The sequence below is a fragment of the Capricornis sumatraensis genome, chromosome 23 (assembly GCF_032405125.1).
Source record: "Capricornis sumatraensis isolate serow.1 chromosome 23, serow.2, whole genome shotgun sequence".
Classification (NCBI taxonomy): Eukaryota; Metazoa; Chordata; class Mammalia; order Artiodactyla; family Bovidae; genus Capricornis; species Capricornis sumatraensis.
In genome coordinates, this window is record NC_091091.1 from 3602825 (window position 1) to 3619510 (window position 16686).

At 38.7% G+C, this 16686-nt stretch overlaps 1 pseudogene; it reads right to left on the reverse strand.

The window, feature by feature from the left end:
* Positions 1 to 2752: 2752 nt before the first annotated feature.
* On the reverse strand, positions 2753 to 2886 carry LOC138070577 (U2 spliceosomal RNA; annotated as a pseudogene).
* Positions 2887 to 16686: the final 13800 nt, after the last annotated feature.

Genomic DNA, 16686 nt, shown 5'->3' on the forward strand with positions numbered 1-16686 from the left:
TATTTTGCTGTGTCCTCCTTTTGTTGAGAAGGTAAGCATAGAACAAACTATATCTTGCTTAAATAAAGGAAGTATCATGGAGCAATGTAAAGAGTGAGGGGGAAATTAGCATTTTAAAATGGATCAACTTTGCACCTCTTCATATAGTTTTGTAAATTAATACTGATTCCAAATAAACATTGTTAAAATTAAAAGACTCTAACTAATAACTTTCAAAAGAATAAATACATGTTTATTAAAATATGATAACACATTTCATAGAAAATTCTAAACAAGTTCCACTTAATTATGACTTACTAGACCATTCCCCTATGAAGTAGAAAGAAGACTTAGATGATAAAATTGTTTACACAATAACACTATTTTCAATAATCAATGCATGGAAACAACCTAAATTTCCATTGACAGAAGAGTAGGTAAAGAAGATGTGGTATATATAAACAATGGAATATTATTCAGCCATTAAAAATAATGAAATCATGCCATTTGCAGCAACATGGATGGAGATTATTATCAGATTAGGTGAGTTCAGTTCAGTCACTCAGTCGTATCCGACTCTTTGCAACCCCAAGAATCACAGCAGGCCAAGCCTCCCTGTCCATCACCAACTCCCGGAGTTCACTCAAACTCATGTCCATCGAGTCTGTGATGCCATCCAGCCATCACATCCTCTGTCATCCCCTTCTCCTCCTGCCCCCAATCCGTTCAACTTCAGCTTCTTCTACATTACTTGTTGGGGCATAGATTTGGATTACTGTGATATTGAATGGTTTGCCTTGGAAATGAACAGAGATCATTCTGTCGTTTCTGAGATTGCATCCAAGTACTGCATTTCGGACTCTTTGTTGACCATGATGACTACTCCATTTATTCTAAGGGATTCCTGTCGACAGTAGTAGATATAATTGTCATCTGAGTTAAATTCACCCATTCCAGTCCATTTTAGTTCGCTGATTCCTAGAATGTCAATGTTCACTTTTGCCATCTCCTGTTTGACCACTTCCAATTTGCCTTGATTCATGGACCTAACATTCCAGATTCCTATGCAATATTGCTCTTTACAGCATCAGACTTTGCTTCTTTCACCAGTCACATCCACAACTGGGTATTGATTTTTGTTTTGACTCCATCCTTTCATTCTTCTGGACTTGTTTGTCCACTGATCTCCAGTAATGTATTGGGCACCTAAAAACCTGGGGAGTTCCTCTTTCAGTATCCTATGATTTTGCCTTTTCATACTGTTCATGGGGTTCTCAAGGCAAGAATGCTGAAGTGGTTTGCCATTCCCTTCTTCAGTGGACCACATTCTGTCAGAACTCTCCACCATGTTCCGCCTGTCTTGGATGGCCCCACAGGGCATGGCTTAGTTTCATTGAGTTAGACAAGGCTGTGGTCCTAGTGTGATTAGATTGACTAGTTTTCTGTGATTATGGTTTCAGTGTGTCTGCCCTCTGATGCCTTCTTGCAACACCTACTGTCTTACTTGGACTAAGTGAAGTAAGTTATTTTTTAAAAAGACAAGTACCATATGAGAGCACTTCCATGTGCAACATAAAATACAGCACAAATGAACATAAAACACACTCACAGATATAGAGAAAAGACTTATGGTTGCCAAGTGGGGTGAGGGAGGGAATTGATGCAAACTATTACATATATGATGGATAAAAAACAAGGCCCTACTGTATAGTATCAGTTCAGTTCAGTCACTCAGTCCTTTCTGACTCTTTGTGACTCCATGAATCGCAGCACACCAGGCCTCCCTGTACATCATCATCTCCCGGAGTTCACTCAGATTCACGTCCATTGAGTCAGTGATGCCATTCAAACATCTCATCCTCTGTCTTCCCCTTTTCCTCATGCCCCCAATCCCTCCCAGCATCAGAGCCTTTTCCAATGAGTCAACTCTTCGCATGAGGTGGCCAAAATACTGGAGTTTCAGCTTTAGCATCATTCCTTCCAAAGAAATCCCAGGGCTGTTCTCCTTCAGAATGGACTGGTTGGATCTCCTTGCAGTCCAAGGGACTCTCAAGAGTCTTCTCCAACACCACAGTTCAAAAGCATCCATTCTTCGGCACTCAGCTTTCTTCACAGTCCAACTCTCACATCCATACATGACCACTGGAAAAACCATAGCCTTGACTAGACGGACCTTAGTTGGCAAAGTAATGTCTCTGCTTTTCAATATGCTATCAAGGTTAGTCATAACTTTTCTTCCAAGGAGTAAGCGTCTTTTAATTTCATGGCTGCATCACCATCTGCAGTGATTGGAGCCCAAAAAGATAAATTCTGACACTGTTTCCACTGTTTCCCCATCTATTTCCCATGAAGTGATGGGACCAGATGCCATGATCTTCCTTTTCTGAATGTTGAGCTTTAAGATAACTTTTTCACTCTCCTCTTTCACTCTCATCAAGAGGCTTTTAAATTCTTCTTCACTTTCTGCTATAAGGATGATGTCATCTGCATATCTGAGATTATTGATATTTGTGCCAGCAATCTTGATTCCAGCTTGTGCTTCTTCCAGCCCAGCGTTTCTCATGATGGACTCTGCATAGAAGTTAAATAAGCAGGGTGACAATATACAGCCTTGAAGTACTCCTTTTCCTATTTGGAACCAGTCTGTTTTTCTATGTCCAGTTTTAACTCTTGCTTCAAGACCTGCATATAGGTTTCTCAAGAGGCAGTTCATAGGGAACTATATTTGATTTCCTGTGATGAACCAATGGAAGAGAAAATGAAAAACAAGGTATTTTTGTTAACTGAGTCACTTAGCTTTAAGCAGAAATTAAACAACTTGTTAATAACTATAGTTCAATAAAATTTATAAAATTGTTTAGAAGGCTCTAGCTACACTTGATCTTAGCCAAAAGGCCAAGAAGCAATAGAAGGTTCTAGATAATGCAATAGAAAGAATATATAAACTGGGGAAAGAACAATCAAATATATTTTTTAGTTGTAGATGATATGACTGTGGGGAACACATGAAAACTTGATAAGACAATAAAGATATTTGTATAGATATATATGCTTAGAAAACATTTATTTATATATATATATATATATATATATATATATATATATATATATATATATATATATATATATATAGGATTTAAGAGAACCGTAAATCCCTAGAGACCATTCCAAGTTAGCTGATAGCTGGAATATATTTACATAGTTGGTGATGGACAGGGAGGCCTGGCGTGCTGCCATTCATGGGGTTGCAAAGAGTCAGACACGACTGAGCAACTGAACTGAACTGATCTGATACTCATATGGAATCTAGATTGCAATCAAGATTGCGGGGAGAAATATTAATAACCTCAGATATGCAGATGACACCACTCTTACGGCAGAAAGTGAAGAGGAACAAAACAGACTCTTGATGAAAGTGAAGGAAGAGAGTGAGAAAGCTGGCTTAAAACTTAACATTCAAAAAACGAAGGTCATGGCATCATCCAGTCCCATCACTTCATGGCAAATAGATGGTGAAACAATAGAAACAGTGACAGATTTTATTTTCTTGGGCTCCAAAATCACTGCAGATGGTGACTGCAGCAATGGAAATACGACACTTGCTCCTTGAAAGAAAAGCTATGACATACCTAAATTGAAGTCACTCAGTGGTGTTTGACTCTTCCTGGCCCCATGGACTGTAGCCTACCAGGCTCCCCCATCCATGATTCCATGGAGGCAAGGGTACTGGAGTGCATTGCCATTTCCTTCTCCAGGGGATCTTCCTGACCCAGAGATCGAATCAAGGTCTCCTGCATTGCAAGCAGATGCTTTATCATCTGAGCCATCAGTGATTTGGATATGACAAACCCAGACAGCATATTAAAAAGCAGAGACATTACTTGGTGGACAAAGGCCCATCCAGTCAAAGCCATGGTTTTTCCAGTAGTCATGTATGGATGTGAGAGTTGGACCATAAAGAAAGCTGTGTGTTGAAGAACTGATGCTTTTGAACTGTGGTGTTGGAGAAGACTCTTGAGAGTCCCTTGGACTGTAAAGAGACCCAACCAGTCCATCCTAACGGAAATCAGTCCTGAATATTCTTTGGAAGGACTAATGCTGAAGCTGAAACTCTAATACTTTGGCCACCTGATGCAAAGAACTGACTCATTGGCAAAGACTCTGATGCTGGGAAAGATTGAAGGCAGGAGGAAAAGGGGATGACAGAGGATGAGACTGTTGGATGGCATTACTAACTCAATGGACATGAGTTTCAGCAAGCTCTAGGAGTAGGTGTTAGACAGATTTGGAAATGACTGAACAACTGACTGATTATTCATAATCCATTATATTGTAAAACCCTTTAGTGCATCAAATAGAATTCGATTTAAAGTAAGACAGAAACCAACAAATGAGAATGACTTTGCCTTTTAAATACAAATAACTGTGGTTAGATCCTTGTTGAATTCCTGTCTCTATAGACACTCTTATGTCTGTTTTTCTTCTATTTCATTTTTTTTTTTCCTTCTCTTATTTTATTTCTGGTCTGCTTAGGCTCAGTCTCTTCCTACACACAGGGATTCTCTAATATCTTCCCTTGTCTTTTTTTTTTTTTTTTAATCTTTCTTAACATTGTTTCAACGAAGATCACTTTCAGTCTCACTCAGTATCATACTCATGTCTTCAGAGCTTCCTTTCCTATGAATAATATTCACATCTTCAATAAGACTTCTCCTGAGAATTCTAGTCTCACCACACACTATGGCCCAGGGATGTCCTCAGTGCTCAATATGATATGCAATTCAAACCGTAAGTTTGCAATACGCAACACACATCCTCATTCCTTTGGAAAAATAAATAAATAAATAAAACTTAACTCAGTTTATTGTCATGACTTCACTATCTCTGATAAGATCATCACCCATGAACTAATCAGGTGTGCATGGTCGAAATCATTCTTAAATTTATATCTATTTCTTCAGTACTGTTATAATCACTATTTATTTTCCTTTCCATTGCTATTTTCTTGTTTCATGTCCTCATTATATCTCACATAGATTATTAAAGTTTTGTTGTTGTTGGTCATAACGTTTTTCTGTCACTACTCATGTGCTCCAAATCATTTTGAATTCCATTAACCATATTTGTCTTCCTTTTGTAGACATTTAATTCCATTAGACCTATTAAAAACAAACAAACAACAAAGATCAATTAAAACCATCTTTCCTATACTTTAATAACTGAGCACCCAAACCTGGCAATTCACGCCTTTTAAAAAATCTTACATTTTCCAACTCTTACTTTTGCCACCTAAGTTCTAATAGAACTTAACTACTGGACTGCATGGCAGAAGCATGCCAGCTGTGATGGACCCTGCGCAGAAGCATGGGTGAGAGGAGCTACCCCTCGCTCAAGGTTAGGGGCGACGGCCGAGAGGTGTTACTCCATGTCTGAGGTCAGGGGCGGCAGTTGAGAGGAGTTACCCCACGCCCGAGGTCAGGGGCAGCAGCCAGGAGGAGCAACTCCATGTCCAAGGAGTGGTGGCTGCATGGGTACAGGAGGGCTGAGAGGAGCTACTACACGTTCAAGGTCAGGAGGGGCGGCAGTTGAGGAGATACACTTCCTCCAAGTTAAGGAGCTGTGGCTGTTCTTTGCTGGAGCAGCCCTAAAGAGATACCCCACGCCCAAGGTAAGAGAAACCCAAGTAAGATGGTAGGTATTATGAGAGGAATCAGAGGGAAGACACACTAAAACCATAATCACAGAAAACTAGTCAATCTAATCACACTAGGAACACAGCCTTGTCTAACTCAATGAAACTAAGCCAAGCCCTGTGGGCCCACCCAAGACAGGTGGGTCATGGTGGAGAGGTCTGACAGAATGTGGTACACTGGAGAAGGGAATGGCAAACCACTTCAGTATTCTTGCCTTGAGAAACCCATGAACAGTATGAAAAGGCAAAATGATAGGATTCTGAACAGGGAACTCCCCAGGTCAGTAGATGCCCAATATGTCATTGGATATCAGTGAAGAAATAACTCCAGAAAGAATAAAGCGATAGAGCCAAAGCAAAAATCAATACCCAGTTGTAGATGTGACTAGTGATAGAAGCAAGGACCAATGCTGTAAAGAGCAATATTGCATCGGAATCTGGAAAGTTAGGTCCATTAACCAAGGCAATTTGGAAGTGGTCAAACAGGAGATGGCAAGAGTGAACATGGACATTCCAGGAATCAGTGAACTAAAATGGACTGGAATGAGTGAATTTAACTCAGATAACCATTATATCTACTACTGTGGGCAGGGATCCCTTAGAAGAAAGTAACCATCATGGTCAACAAAGAGTCCGAAATGCAGTACTTGGATGCAATCTCAAAAATGACAGAATGATCTCTGCTCGTTTCCAAGGCAAACCATTCAATATCACAGTAATGCAAATCTATGCCCCAATCAGTAATGTTAAACAAACTGAAGTTGAACAGTTCTAGGAAGATCTACAAGAACTTTTAGAATTAACACCCCCAAAACATGTTCATTTGATTATAGGGGACTAGAATGCAAAAGTAGGAAGTCAAGAAACACCTGGGGTAACAGGCAAATTTGGCCTTGGCATATGGAATGAAGGAGAGCAAAAACTAATAGAGTTTTGCCAAAAAAATGCACTGGTCATAGCAAACACCCTCTTCCAATAACACAAGGGAAGACTCTACACATGGACATCACCAGATGGTCAACACCGAAATCAGATTGATTATATTCTTTGCAGCCAACGATAGAGAAGCTCTATACAATCAGCAAAAACAAGACCAGGAGCTGACTGTGGCTCAGATCATGAACTCCTTATTGCCAAATTCAGGCTTAAATTGAAGAAAGTAGGGAAAACCACTAGACCATTCAGGTATAACCTAAATCAAATTCCTTATGATTATACAGTGGAAGTGAGAAATAGATATAAGGGACTAGATCTGATAGAGTGCCAGATGAACTACGGACTGAGGTTTGTGACATTGTCCTGAGACAGGGATCAAGACCATCCCCATGGAAAACAAATGCAAAAAAGCAAAATGGCTGTCTGAGGAGCCCTTACAAATAGCTGTGAAAAGAAGAGAAGTGAAAAGCGAAGGAGAAAAGGAAAGATATAAGCACCTGAATGCAGAGTTCCAAAGAATAGCAAGAAGAGATAAGAAAGCCTTCTTCAGCGATCAGTGCAAAGAAATAGAAGAAAAGAACAGAATGGGAAAGACTAGAGATCTCTTCAAGAAAATTAGAGCTACCAAGGAGATATTTCTTGCAAAGATGGGCTCGATAAAGGACAGAAATGGCATGGACCTAACAAAAGCAGAAGAGGTGGCAAGAATACACAGAAGAACTGTACAAAAAAGTTCGGGACCTGGATAATCACGATGGTGTGATCACTCATCCAGAGCCAGACATCCTGAAATGTGAAGTCAAGTGGTCCTTAGAAAGCATCACTACCAACAAAGCTAGTGGAGGTGATGGAATTCCAGTGGAGCTATTTCAAATCCTGAAAGTTGATGCTGTGAAAGTTCTCCACTCAATATGTCAGCAAATTTGGAAAACTCAGCAGTGGCCACAGGACTGAAAAAGGTCAGTTTGCATTCCAATCCCAAAAAAAGGCAATGCCAAGGAATGCTCAAACTGTCGCACAGTTGCACTCAGCTCACATGATAGTAAAGTAATGCTCAAAATTCTGCAGGCCAGATTTCAGCAATACATGAACAATAAACTTCTAGATGTTCAAGCTGGTTTTATAAAAGGCAGAGGAACCAGAGATCAAATTGCCAACGTCTGCTGGATCATGGAAAAAGCAAGAGAGTTTCAGAAAAACATCTATTTCTGCTTTATTGACTATGCCAAAGCCTTTGACTGTGTGGATCACAATAAACTGTGGAAAATTCTGAAAGAGATGGGAATACTAGACCATACCAGACCATACCTGACCTGCCTCTTGAGAAACCTATATGCAGGCCAGGAAGCAACAGTTAGAAGTGGACATGGAACAACAGACTGGTTCCAAATAGGAAAAGGAGTACATCAATGCTGTATATTGTCACCCTGCTTATTTAATCTCTATGCAGAGTACATCATGAAAAACGCTGGGCTGGAAGAACCACAAGGTGGAATCAAGGTTGTCGGGAGAAATATCAATAACCTCAGATATGCAAATAATACCACCCTTATGGCAGAAAGTGAAGAGGAACTAAAAAGCCTCTTGATGAAAGTTAAAGAGGAGCGTGAAAAAGTCGGCTTAAAGCTCAACATTCAGAAAACGAAGTTCATGGCATCTGGTCCCATCACTTCATGGGAAATAGATGGGGAAACAGTGGAAACAGTATCAAACTTTATTTTGGGGGGCTCCAAAATCACTGCAGATGGTGATTGCAGCCATGAAATTAAAAGTAACTTACTCTTTTGAAGGAAAGTTATGACCAAACTAGATAGCATACTAAAAAGCAGAGACATTACTTTGACAACAAAGGTCCGTCTAGTCAAGGTTATGGTTTTTCCAGTGGTCATGTATGGATGTGAGAGTTGGACCATAAAGAAATCTATGTGCCAAAGAATTGATGTTTTTGAACTGTGGTGTCGGAGAAGACGCTTGAGAGTCCTTTGGACTACAAGGAGATCCAACCAGTCCATTCTAAAGGAGATCAGTCCTGGGTGTTCTTTGGAAGGACTGATGCTAAAGCTGAAACTCCAATACTTTGGCCACCTCATGTGAAGAGTTGACTCATTAGAACAGATTCTGTTGCTAGGAGGCTTTGGGGACAGGAAGAGAAGGAGATGACAGAGGATGATATGCCTGAATGGCATCAGCAACTCTATGGACATGAGTGTGGGTGACTCCGGGAGTTGGTGATGAACAGGGAGGCCTGGAGACCTGGCGTGCTGTAATTCATGGGGTCACAAAGAGTCAGACATGACTGAGCGACTGAACTGAACTGAACTGATCCTCTCCCTTCTCTGAGAAATGACTTATAAGCCTTCTCTATTTTCAATCCCCTGCGACATCATCACATGCTATAATTTACCTATTCCTTACAATAAACAGCATAAATACTATCTTTTTCATGAAATTTCTTTAGCCAGAGTAACATTATCTTTCTCTGAGCTCTACTGGAATTTTAACTGCACCATTTTATAATATTTATCACTTCTATGTTATATTAGAGTTATATTGCAGACTTGTTAGACACTGAAGGAGAAGACCCAATTGATCTGTGCTAAGACTCTAAGCCTGCAGAATTTTTGAGATGATTTTTTTTTTTTTAGCTGTTAGGTTTAAGTAATTGCGTAAAACATAAAATAAAGCAAAATTTTTGATGTCTGGAAGTGGGTGTTCTTGTCAAATACCTAAAAATGTGAGAGCAGCTTTGAAATAATTCAGCAGGTAGAGGTCGAGACAATTTTGAGGAGCATGTTAAAGAAAGCCTAAATTACCTTAAACAACTGTAATTAAAAATATGGACTTGAAATATATTGCTGGCAAGGACTCCAAAGGAAAAGAAAAACTTTTTCAGAAATTGGAGGAAGGGAATTCCTTGTTACACAGTGACACAAAATGTGGTAAAATTATCTCCTGCAGTCATAGGAAAAGAACTTATATACTGAACTTGTTATATATAGCTAAGGAAATTTCTGAGCAAAATATTTAAAATGTCACCCTGATTACTTATTGCTGCTTACAATAAAAAGAGATTATTTGAAGGATGAACTAGTAAATAAAATGAAACCAGGGCTTGATGGTTTAGAAAATCCTGTCTCTCAACCAGGCAAAAGCCATTAAAATTAAGAAATTGCTTCTAAAAATGTAGACAAGAGAAAAAACGGGGTACCCATAAAACCTTTTACTAAAACCATAGAAAGACCTAAAGTTCACTATATACAGTCACCCTGAAGCCCTTTTAGGAGATTAAGCTTGTGCCTCACATATCCTCTCAAACCATAAGATCTTTGGGAATCTTAAGGGCATTGCCCCCTTGATTATTTCAAAAGGACCCAAAGATAGAGAAGGGATTGTAATGAAAAATTTAAAAAGAAGAGAAAAAAAAAATGGATGTGGTCTTTGTGCAACAAAGTGAAAATTGAAATATATTGCAGGCCCCCAAAGTTCTTAAGAAAAATGTCTGAGCAGAGGCACTACTACAAGGAATTTAAATTGACAGAGAGAACAAAAGGGCAGGACCCTGTTGGACTTTCAAAATACTACTGGCTCAAAGCAAGTTGATAAAACTATTCAGCTGCCAACACATAAAAACTATGTTGAATTGTGGACTTTAAGTGAGGTAGGAGCAGCTATTCAGAATGTTTATTTTGCAAAGGCTTAAGAAAATGAAGTGTAATTTTTTTTCACTGACAAAATACACTAGGACCATGTAATCTGACACTGGACCATGTCATTAACCTTCATGTTTGCAAAGATTTTTTTTTTTTAATTTTTCTGATATCTTCAAGAGTGTTAGTATTTTCCAAGAAGTATGATTCCATGGTTTCCCCCAGCATTAGCAGGAGAGAATACAGGTGAAGGAAACAACAACCAAGTAGACTGTTGTGACTGATCGTTATTATGAAAAGGTTTACTGCAAAGGTTGGCTATACATGTTTACTAACAGTATGCTTTTTTGCACAAGTCTCCCGAGGGCAAGAGACCAGTGAGAGAGAGCCCAACAGCAATACAATTTACAGATGTAGTTCGTAAGTCAAAGCCAGAAAGCTTTCTGAGCTAAGAGCGGACCAATTATCACAGCTATTAATGAAACCTTGATGTCTAGGTTAGGATCCATACCTCTGACCACAATGAGTAGTATTTTTTAAGTTTAGACATAGTTTATTAGATTTCTATTGATTTGGATGATTCACTAAATAATTTTTATTTAATGAGTTCTATGAATTGATGCTTTTGAACTGTGGTGTTGGAGAAGACTCTTGAGAGTCCCTTGGACTGCAAGGAGATCTAACAAGTCCATCCTAAAGGAGACCAGTCCTGGGTGTTCATTGGAAGGACTGATGCTGAGGCTGAAACTCCAATACTTTGGCAACCTCCTGTGAAGAGCTGACTCATTGGAAAAGACCCTGATGCTGGGAGGGATTGGGGGCAGAAGGAGAAGGGGACGACCGAGGATGAGATGGCTGGATGGCATCACCAACTCAGTGGACATGAGTTTGGGTGAACTCCGGGAGTTGGCGATGGACAGGGAGGCCTGGCGTGCTGCTGTTCATGGGGTCGCAAAGAGTCAGACAAGACTGAGCGACTGAACTGAACTGAACTGATGTAACAGTATAATTAACCAGCATAAATTAAACCATACTTATGCAAACATTGTTAATGACCTCATCACATTTAACTTTACATATTTAAAAATCCATAAGATTTTACACAATATAATCGCTGCCTATATTGCTATTTTTGCAGTGTTTCAGCTTTACACTTTATCTCATTTAATTTTTGGCTTCTCCAAATGACTGAATTCTGCCATAAGGATTTTTAAGCAGTGCAATTCCTCTGGCTAAAATATTCTGGTTTTCCCTCCTTCCTGAAACACAGACAAACCTTTTATGATATTTTAAAAAGAAATTTCTACTCAACATTTAAGAAAATTCTTTAACTCTCAAACTAAGTTTGGTCAATCTCTTAAAATTTGTTATAATGAATACTACTCTCCCTTCACTGCACACCACATTTCACTATTATTTACTTTAGGATTCTTTGTTTTGTCAATTCTATTAGACTATAATTTCCATGAGTATAAGGACTGTGTCTATTTTATAATGGTTATTGTGTGTAGAGCACAGTAAAAGGAATGTATATTCAATCAATATTTGAGGATGAATTAAACACCAAATTGCTAATAGATATTTTATATAAGTATATATATATATATATATATATATATATATATATATATATTTATGTTTAATATAATACCTCCATTTGTACTCTTCTTTCCCCTTTTTTAGGGGAACTAATATATTTTTAATTTACTAGAAATTTAAATTTTCTGTTTATATGATTATATTTTGCCAATCCAGAGTTAACCATTTCCTCTTTCTCAGCTCCCTTTCATAGGAAGCCTCAATATCCTGGTCAAAGAGAGGAATATTGCAGCAAAAGAGGCATATTCCTTAAAGAGAAAACACTAAGTCTTGCATTATGTTTCCTGACAAAATATACGCAACACTATCAGCCTCCACTTTTCTGGTTCTGCTTTTGTTTTTTGAAGCTATAAAAATATTTACAAGCATAAAAAGTGAGAAGCCAATAAAGAAGGGTTCTGGATTCCTTCAACATGCTAATTGATTTAGTTAAATCAAAAATTTCCTCTATTTTTCTAAGTTTCCATGTTCTGATTTGTGAAATTAATAAAATACACAAAGCCAGAGAACTAGACCAGACCATGTCTAATGTAGTCTCTAAGTTTTAGCATCTCCCATCCTAGCCTAATAAAAAGACAGTATGTCAAATGGAGCTACTGTCATAGAGCACATAGAGGACATACTGTCATAGAGCACAAGTCTTGTCTACATTTAGGACCAAATAAATTAAGGTCAAATTGAAACTACAAATAAGAAATTCTCTTTGTTAAAAGAAATTTAAATTAAAAGTCACTGTGAACATCTTCTCTTCACAAAATTAGAGCAAATAAATCTAAACTTTATGTAGATCCACATAAGACCCTAAAGATGTCCTGAGAAAGAAGAACAAAGCTCAAGTGTCACACTCTCAAATTCAAACTACCACAAAATTATACAATAAAATTACTAAGGCACTGGCACAAAAACAAATACATAGATCAGTGGAACAGAATAGAAAGCCCAGAAATAAACCCATGCTAATATGGACCAAGATAATCACGATGGTGTGATCACTCACCTAGAGCCAGACATCTTGGAATGTGAAGTCAAGTGGGCCTTAGAAAACATCACTACGAACAAAGCTAGTGGAGGTGATGGAATTCCAGTAGAGCTGTTTCAAATCCTGAAAGATGATGCTGTGAAAGTGCTACACTCAATATGCCAGCAAATTTGGAAAACTCAGCAGTGGCCACAGGACTGGAATAGGTCACTTTTCATTCCAATCTCAAAGAAAGGCAATGCCAAGGAATGCTCAGACTACCACACAATTGCACTCATCTCACAGGCTAGTAAAGTAATGCTCAAAATTCTCCAAGACAGTCTTCAGCAATAGATGAACGGTGAACATTCAGATGTTCAAGCTGGTTTTAGAAAAGGCAGACCAACCAGAGATCAAATTGCCAACATCTGCTGAATTATCAAAAAAGCAAGAGAGTTCCAGGAAAACATCTATTTCTGCTTTATTGACTATGGCAAAGCCTTTGACTGTGTTAATCACAATAAACTGTGGAAAATTCTGAAAGAGATGGGAATACCAGACCACCTGACCTGCCTCTTGAGAAACCTATATGCAAGTCAGGAAGCAACAGTTAGAACTGGACATGGAACAACAGACTGGCTCCAAATAGGAAAAGGACTATGTCAAGGCTGTATATTGTCACCCTGCCTATTTAAATTCTATGCAGAGTACATCATGAGAAACGCTGGGTTGGAAGAAACACAAGCTGGAATCAAGACTGCTGGCAGAAATATCAATAAGCTCAGATATGCAAATGACACCACCCTTATAGCAGAAAGTGAAGAGGAACTAAAAAGCCTCTTTATGAAAGTGAAAAAGGACAGTGAAAAAGTTGGCTTAAACTCAACATTCAGAAAACGAAGATCATGGCATCCGGTCCCATCACTTCATGGGAAATACATGAGGAAACAGTAGAAACAGTGTCAGACTTTATTTTGGGGGGGCTCCAAAATCACTGCAGATGGTGACTGCAGCCATGAAATTAAAAGACGCTTACTCCTTGGAAGAAAAGTTATGACCAACCTAGATAACATATTCAAAAGCAGAGACACTACTATGCCAACAAAGTTCCATGTAGTAAAAGCTATGGTTTTTCCTGTGGTCATGTATGGATGTGAGAGTTGGACTGTGAAGAAAGCTGAGAGCCGAAGAATGGATGCTTTTGAACTGTGGTGTTGGAGAAGACTCTTGAGAGTCCCTTGGACTGCAAGGAGATCCAACCAGTGCATTCTGAAGGAGATCAGCCCTGGGACTTCTTTGGAGAGAAAGATGCTGAAACTGAAACTCCAGTACTTTGGCCAACTCATGCGAAGGGTTGACTCATTGGAAAAGACTCTGATGCTTGGAGGGATTGGGGGCAGGAGGAGAAGGGGGCAACAGAGGATGGATGGCATCACTGACTCAGTGGATGTGAGTCTGAGTGAATTCCGGGAGATGGTGATAGACAGGGAGGCCTGGCATGCTGTGATTCATGGGGTCGCATAGAGTCGGACACGACTGAGTGACTGAACTCAACTGAACTGAATATGTTCAACTAGGAAGCAAAACTATACAATGGGGAAGACAGCTTCTTCAATAAAGGGTGTTAAACAAACTGGACAGCTATAAGTGAAAGAACAAAGCTAGAACATTTTCTCAAACTGTATACAAAAATAAACTTAAAATGGATTAAAGACTTAAATATGAGACCTGAAACCATAAAACTCCTAAAAGGAGTGCACTGTTTGAAGTCAGTCTTAGAAATATATTTTTGGGTCTGTCCCCTCAGGCAGGTGCAATAAAACAACTAACGGGACCTAACCAAAAAGTTTTTATACAGAGAAGGAAACTATCACAGGAACAAAAAGGCAACCTAATGAATGAGAGAAGATATTTGTAAACAATATGGCCAATAAGGGGTTAATGTGTAAAATATTCTAAGAGTTCATTCAATTCAGTATTCAAAAAAAATGACCAGATTAAAAAATATGTGATGGGGTTTTTCACTGGTAAAGAATCTACCTGTCAGTGCAGGAGTCGCAGGAGATATGGATTTGATCCCTAGGTCAGGAAGATCCCCTGAAGTAAGAATTGGCAACTCGGTCCAGTATTCTTGCCTGGAAAATTCCATGAATAGAGGAGCTTGGCAGGCTTCAGTCCATGGGATCATAAAGAGTCAGATGCGACTGAGCACACACATACTCACACAGTCATTTGGTGATATGAAAAAAATACTTTGAATCAGAAGACTAGCTCAGAACAAAAATGGGCCAAATGCAATAAGATGTAAGAGTTAGTTCAAATCAAGAAAAACTGAACCAAAAACAAACCCCTCAAAACAGGCTGATGACTTGAATAGACATTTTTCCAAAGAAGACATACATATGGCCAACAAGCACATGCAAAGATGCTCAACATTGCTAATTATCAGGGAAACATGAATCAAACCAGCATGAGATATCTACCATGTGTCAGAGTGGCTTTCATCAAAAAGACAAGCAACAGCAGGTGTTTGTAAGGATGTAGAGGAAAAAGGAACCCTTCTCATACACTGTTGGTTGGAAGTAAATTGGTGCAGACACTATGGAAAACAGTATTGGGGATTCCTTAAAAATTTAAAAATAGAACTATCACATGATAGAGAAATTCTTCTTAAAAAATTTTTTTATCTTTTCTTTAGGTTGTTGGTTCATTATGTTTATGTTGCTCTATCCTTGGACTGCAAGGAGATCCAACCAGTCCATTCTGAAGGAGATAAGCCCTGGGATTTCTTTGGAAGGAATGATGCTAAAGTTGAAACTCCAGTACTTTGGCTACCTCGTGCGAAGAGTTTACTCATTGGAAAAGACTTTGATATTGGGAGGGATTGGGGGCAGGAGGAGAAGGGGACGACAGAGGATGAGATGGCTGGATGGCATCACTGACTCAATGGACGTGAATCTGAGTGAACTCTGGGAGTTGGTGATGGACAGGGAGGCCTGGCGTGCTGCGATTCATGGGGTTGCAAAGAGTCGGACATGACTGAGCGACTGAACTGAACTGAACTAAACTGATTCAATAGTGGTTACAAATGAAAAATATAAATTTAAAAATTAAATGAAGACATTTAGTTACTCATTCTTTCAATTAACTTTTTTCAAAGTATCCATTATCATGCATAAATAATAAATCAAAAACAAGTGAATTTTCAATTATTTTACACTTTTAAAAAGACTTCAATCTCTGAAATAACAGGTCTCTCAAGCAAGAGAAAAAAAAAACACAGTTTTTTCAGTTCTGAGTAAATTGATATAACACAAGGAGGCAGTAATTCTAGGAATTGTCTTTTTCTGAAGGCTAGTGGCTGCTTAAAATGCTGTATGAGTTGATGACTTTATCCATCTTCCAATAGGAATTAGATGTAGATGGTAGCAAGAAAGAAGCCAAATTTTAGGGGACTTGTAAGACATCATGAGCACTGAGGTGTTTGGATTTGGCAGGAGAGTACCGTAAGGCCAGAAAAGGGTTAGAAGTCAGGATACCAGGCTTCCTGTTCTCATTGTATCACAACCTGTGCATATGGGGGCTTATTTTATATCTTTTAAAAAATAAGATATTTTGAAGGGATAATATATAAAGCACATGCCAGCAATGCTGTTCAATGACTGGGGCAATCAGCAATTGTCTTTCTACTTTAGACTTGACTTCTCATAATCTGGTTGATTCCCAAACTCTCTATGAGAGAGAAGTCTCTATGAGGTTTTGTTAAATTGTTAGTTGCCAGCATCCTTCACTAAAACTTGGTCTGTGGTGGGGCCTTGGAATCATTGTTTTTTAATTTCTTCAGAGTCAAATATAGATAAAACCTCACTAAATTT